General features: G+C 40.2%; 1 long non-coding RNA gene across 1 annotated transcript in view; it reads right to left on the reverse strand.

Moving 5' to 3' along the window:
- Positions 1-6,969, reverse strand: part of LOC116697831 (uncharacterized) — a 70,100-nt gene that overhangs the window by 42,853 nt on the left and 20,278 nt on the right. The window lies entirely within an intron of this gene.

Genomic DNA, 6,969 nt, shown 5'->3' on the forward strand with positions numbered 1-6,969 from the left:
ACAGGCTTGTGGTGATGCACAATGTGCTATAGGTGCCAAAAAAAACCATCTATGTTTGGTACTGCCAAATTGTTTTATTTTATCATGTTCAAAACAATCGTGGCAGAGAATTGTGAAATCAATTCTAAGCAAAAAAATCGTGATTCATATTTTTCCCCGAATCGTGCAGGCCTACCCCAAATCCTTGATCCGATTCCATTCTCAATTCTACGGTCACTGTTAGATTCTTGATTTGTACATTTATTTATTTTTAAAGCACAGGTAGCTATGCCATTTTTAGACTAGACTTTTTATGCAATATAATATCTTTGTTCACAATGTACCACACTACAATTTAAAATGTTTTAACATAATGTAACAATAACATATCTTCAGTCAATTGGAAACTTAAGCAAAATAACCTGCCATCTAGTTTCTCTTTTGTAACTGCAGTCTTCTTCACAGAAGATGACACTCATGTTCACAAAAACAAAAAAAACAAAAAAAACAGGCATGACCATAGTCTTCTCTGAACAATAATATTTTCCGAACAGTTGAACATGTATATCACACAGATAACTGCCATGTTAGTCGTGCTGCTAGTGGAAGAATGTGGTTCATGCATATAGCAGAACTTGCAAACTGTGGCTTTTTGTCAACAACGCAAATGTTAACAAAACTTAATGGAAATCCAAAATACGTCCACACTGCCTACTTCTTTTGACTGGCTGTAGCTTAATAAGAGGAGGGTGACCGGAATGATATCAACACTCGTGTTGACAAACTGACCAAAGAGCCGGTTAATTAACCCAAGTCATGTCACTAAGCCAGGAGAATGAAACGACTCACTCCTGTTTTATTTTTTTACCTCATCTGTTTTGGCAGTGTTTAGCTGGTCTTCTTCTGCTACTGTGTGTGTAGTAATCTAGTTCATTAGCGCCTCCAATGTAGTGGTGGTAGAATCATCTCTTAAGACATCCATGTGGGCTACACGTCTGTGTTCTTTTCCGCTTGGCAAGCAGACGGAACGTGACATGAGGGCGTGGCATCATCGACGATTCCATTTTTTTATTTTCTTAGTCTAGATTTTAACTTAATTTCAATTTAAAATCGAATTCGTGACACCCTTAATACAAATGGCGTTTTCCTATGGGTAAATGCCATAGAGCTCAAAAAGACATCAGTGAGCTACACTGTCGCCCTGGTTCCTTCATTACAACGTAAAGTACATGGGCACTGTAGTTTATTAAGTCTATCCCATGTACCGCTGCCTTAAAACTAGCATACAAAATGTGTATTATTCTGCAGTTGTAAAGAGTCCCCAACAAATAGGTTATTTACCTCTTTTTAGCAAATTACTTACTTCAAAAATGAAATAATAAAAAATAGTTTAGTTAAAAGTAGGGCTGCACAATATGAAAAAACTATGCAAACATGTTATTGAATAATACGCTATATATATATATTGTTGAATTTGAACGATATTTCTTAAATATACATATTAAAGTGTACTCAGTTCTGCTGCTTTCAGTATAATGTTAAAATACAATAAATTGCTTGTTGAATAAAAAAACTACAAAGGAAACTATTTCCAACTTTCTTTTGTTTAACAAATTGATCATTGAACAAAAAGGCACCATCAAAAAAACTGATAGTTATTTTAAAGATGCAGTTTTCTACTGATACTCTCTACTAACTTAAATAAATGACGGAGTGTCTTTTGTAATATGTTGTTGTCTTCTGCGATGTGTTTATTGATTTCGCCATGACGTTAAAAAAAAGAACTCATTTTGCAACCAGTGGGCTAATGGGTGTTAGAGCCATAGATGGTGTAGGAAGTTGGAACATTCTGAAAGACAAACAAACCTATTGTTGGTTTTGGTCTTTTCATTAAATTTGCTTAAAATATGAAAAATATAGAACACCACCAGCCTTAGCCTTCACATTCAACTCTTCGTTTACAGTAATGCATTCTACACATTACACACTCTGTAACCTACCTCAGATAAACTGTCAATTTCCTCATTATGCAAGCAGAGAAAGAGGCTTATCTGCTGTAGCGAGGACTGAGCCAGAAAACCAGTGCCAGGCTAAAACCCATTAATGTCACACCCATTAGTAATGACTGCTAATGAGTTATGGTTGCCCATTAGAACACATCAAGACACACCACACCATCTTGCGAAGTATGCCAAACAAGTCGGATGAAGTAACACATTTTAAGGTAAAATTTAAGTTAAGGTAAAGACTATGGCGTGATGTCATTCAATAACATTTGGACTCCAGTTTGGAGTATCCAGTTATTTTAGAAGCAAATGGTAGCAAAACCGACAAAGTCTTTCCATGGCAAGCACCAACTGTACTACTTTTTGGGGCAAACTAAGCATTTGGCCATGGAGAACCGTCATTTTAAGCAACTATTGCCTTTCCTGCTTCCTTGCCTTCTTTCTGTTGGGTGGGGGAAGGGGGGACAAATCTTGTTTTGATGCTGCGCTGTCAGGGGGCTAGCCAGAGAGGATAGTAAACACTGCCTTTGCAGAACATTTAAAATCAATCCTTCAGCCACAGGCCTCACAAACCCCCTCGCTCCCCCCCCCCCCCCCCCCCCCCCCCCCCCCCCCCTTTTCCCCGAGCCTTTCTTCCTCTCTCCCCTCTCTGTAATGTGTCTGCTGCTCTCTGAGAATAGAGGCAGCACTTAAAAGCTGGGCGTAGGGGCTGAGTTTTGTGACAACAGCTCCGGCTTTTATTACCATGCTGAGATGTGACCAGCACCGCCTTCACCACCACCACCAATCCCCAAGAAGCATACATATAGACGTTCACATATCCACGCATGTACACAGTCTCACACGTACACAATCACATCACCCTGATGAGCAAATAATCAGGCCATTAGCCGGTGTGCGTTCAAGTCAATGGCTCATTTCCCAGCATCCAAGCAGTTACCTTTGCTCGTGATTGGCCAGAAGATTAGTTGAAAATCATTTTTTCCCCCGGCGTTATTGCTTGATTAAGTCCCCAGTTCTCAACCACTAGAAACAGTCAACAGATACTTCTACCAGACGACCATTGATGGAATACTAATAATATACTGATATATAGTTACATCATAATAGAGTCATTTTTCTGAATGTTTTGTCTTACATTAAGTTGAATTTCCTCAAGATCTCACCTGTGGTTTTGTCTCAGTGCAACTCCATTAGATTGCTGAGCAGCGCTTTGGTGTCGAGCAGCTGGAGGCGGCCATGTGAAATGTGACCCCAAAGAGGGTAATGTGAACCCCAGATCGACACAGACAGCACTCTCACTTCGCGCCAACCCACAGTGAGGATTGTGTGCGTCACCCACCACATCCTCCATGGAGCGTTTCGTTCCATTTCTTTCAACAGGTGAGGTGATAGGAAGCACCACCTTCCATACAGATTGCCTCGTGGCATTTATCTTTTGTATCCTTGTCTGCATTTCTTTACTGAATTGATGAACATCAATGAAGTAATTGGGTAAATGTCAAAACAGGCATGCTTGCAATGCAGTGGCTTGCAGGTACTGGTGTGCTGCACCACCACAACATAGCAACTACATGTTCTCCTTCAGTGATGCAGTCATCTTCGAGACCAACCAGTGACAAATATGTCACCTCGAGACCCTGTAATTGTAAATGTCTACTTTGAGATAATTGGGGTAATTTAAAAAAGGTAGAATGTGGAGGTAAGATGAACAGTATCATTTCGACAAGTTCTGTCAAATTGACGGGGAGCAGCTCTGTGGTTAAGACACAGAGACAAGCGGGAGATTCATAAGGTTGAATACTATTGTTTACATTATCCGCAGAAAAATTATTGGAGTAAACAGGCAAGCTTGATTGTATGCTGTAAATGGCTTTACCCTCTTTATCACTTAAAATGGTATTCCGGCTTTTGACTGAGCGATGAGATTTCTACACTGCTGCACATTACTTCAGATAGGGGCTGCTGGTGGTGGGTAGGGGTGGGGGTAGGGAGGGATTTCTGGTAGAAACAGCATCAAAGATGTGGGTGTTTCATGCGAGTAAAAGAAGCTGCGGCAAGGGCCGGCTTTCATAGTTCACGAGCAAGGCTTACATAGCAAGGCCCCCCGAGGACCAGACAGCAAAGATGGACACATTTTACCCTCCACACTGCAGACAACAAAAGCTTTGGGCACCAACAGACCGGAAAGAGAAGTGAATATTCTATTTAATTGACAAAGAAATGTAGGAAATCAGACTGAAGTTTCAAAGTGCAAATTTCTTTTACTTTTATTTTCAACTTTGATATTGAAATGTGGTAACATTAGTTTAAAATAAAACAAAATAATTCTAATCGTTTACTGCCTCTGATTGCACTTAAACTGAATTTTGTTAGATATGTAGTATAGAGAAGAGATAACTTTGCCAATAAATAAATGAATTTTGCTATACGTATATGACAAAGTACCTTTAAATAATTTATGTGAAATGAAACAGATTTACACAATAAAAATTATGTAATGAAGCTATCCTGATATGCAGTAGTAGTAGTAGTAGTGGATGCCTTTGCACCAGTATTGCCAGTGCCAGTGATCTGAGCATAGCCAATCAGGCCTGCTTTTTAAGGGTGCATTGGATATACTCTATGTTGCAGTGAATGGAGACATGAGATCTTTTGTGGCAAGCGACATAGTGGCATGACATGTGTGAGTATAGTAACAAAACCTGAAGCATTTGAGGCAGTTGAGTTTTGAGTTTGGTTAAAAATGTGTCCAGTCATATTCTTCCTGCAATTCATCCAATCCATGCTAACTGGGATATAGTGTACACATTGCGAAAGATTAAAAATGCAAAGTGAACATTTAGTTGTTTTTTATTTACGGTAGTTTTGATGAAGAACTTTAATAAAGTGCTAATCAGTTTTAAAATATTTACACGTATTAATGTTGCGCACAAGGTTTGTCACATTGTTATTACTTTATGTATTAAAAAGGTGTCACAATTTAGATTTTAAATCAAAATCAAAAAAATGGAATTGTCGATACTGCCATGTTCACATGTCTTACAGCTGCAACACGGTTGCTGGGAGCCGTGTGTGAGTGAATGGGGGCGGGGCTGCTCATAGAGTAATAGAAGAGATCCAAACACAGGCACGGCTTTACAGAAGAAATGGGTCATGTAACGCAAAAATGAACCATATTGATATAAACAACATTGCTTTGTTTGTGGGGAGGCAGTGGATGCAAGGACATTAGGTGCACCGGTGCGACCTAGGAAAGATGTTAGTCGCACTCTGAGCTAACAAACACCGACTAGCACCGACTAGCACCGGTCACTGCTGTTGTCGGAAAAACAACACAGATGGGACAAAATGTTGTATTTACTGGTAAACTGGTAAACCTTGTGACCGACGTATAACCGACTGCTATCTGTTGTGGGATTTTCCTCACGTTACTCTGTCCTTTGTGACTGTCTACATCTAGAAACTAAGCTGCGCGGTGCAGGGAACCACTCTGACTGACACATGATCAGACAGTGGTTTACGGAGGGGTAGATTGGCTTTGCAAAAAAACTCGGAGCGTTCTATTAACGGAATGACGCATTTAAAATGTCGCGCAATCACTCAAATTTGATCGTGGGAAGCCAAATCGTGATCAAAATTCAATTGATTGTGCAGCCCTAACAGCTAGTTTAGCTGTGTTATCATTTTATTAATACATCCATGCTAGCTACCGCTGATGTTAGCTACAAGCCGATAGCCCCGGCAGTTTGGGAATCGCTAATGACGTTACAGCCACGTAACAGGCTTTACAGCACACATACATACATACATAAATACATACATCCCTTTTATTGTATGATAAGATAATACCATGGATGTATTAATAGAACACATGGTGAATTACAACCATTGGCTATGTCCATTACCCCTAAAGGACCTTTGGATAACGGTCATATGAGCATGCCCAGTGCAAGACGACATGGGCGGGCGCAGTCCCACGGGTCTTTATCCGCTAAGCCCATGGTGGCTTTCAGACATGGCGCTCTTCCTGGGGGCTTGCCATAACCATTGCCTAATTCTAGTGCCTTCCAGGCAGCGCTGCCTGGAAGACGATGTTCGGGGCTCAAACTGTGTGTGGTGCAAAGCGTCTGCCTTTAGGATCGTTGTTAAACTTTTTTTTCTTTTTTACTTTGACAAAATGTCAAGTTTCCAATTGACTGAAGATATGTTATTGTTATATTATGTTGTTAATAAATGTTTTAAATTTGACAATGTAATGTGTTACATTGCTAACAAAGGTCAGACATTCTATTACGAGTCTAGTCTAAAAATGGCATAGCAACCTGTGCTTTAAAAATACAGAAAAAAATTGAGAATCAAATCGTGACCTTAGAATCGAAAATGTAATCGAATCAACGATTTAGAGAATCGTGACACCCCAATCATATTCTATATTTACCCACAGATTTGAAACTTTACAATTCATCTTGTAGAAAATATATCTGGAAACTGACAAATACATCAAATATAAACAAATCCTGTTGAAAGACATGTATTGTGCTCTGCTTCGGATTGGTCCAACTTGAGAAGTGGAAAGGTTTTTAAAACAATTTGATGTCTCTTCACTACGCAATCAACATGCAGCTGAACATTTATTGTGCTCCAGTTTTTATTGGGCCATAAGATGAGAAGGCGCCACCAGGACAAATGAGCAAATGTGCTGGGTTTAACAGATCCACAGTGCATGTGGGCCGTGATCTTTGAGCTGTTCCGTCTTTTAAAGATGATTTGCAGAGCCAGATTGCACAGCCAACTTCCCTCCGGTGTTACTCAAAGCAACATGCTCCTTCCCTGGTTTGGTGGACAGCTGTCCAGGGATGTTGCACGCACGCACGCACGCACGCACGCACGCATTCTCTTCATGAGCTTCAAGAGGTAGTCACTTGAAATGGTTTCCCAACAGTCTTGAAGGAGTTCCCGGAGGTGCTCAGCACTTGTTGGC

This window comes from Etheostoma spectabile, chromosome 2 (genome assembly GCF_008692095.1).
Source record: "Etheostoma spectabile isolate EspeVRDwgs_2016 chromosome 2, UIUC_Espe_1.0, whole genome shotgun sequence".
Taxonomy (NCBI): Eukaryota; Metazoa; Chordata; class Actinopteri; order Perciformes; family Percidae; genus Etheostoma; species Etheostoma spectabile.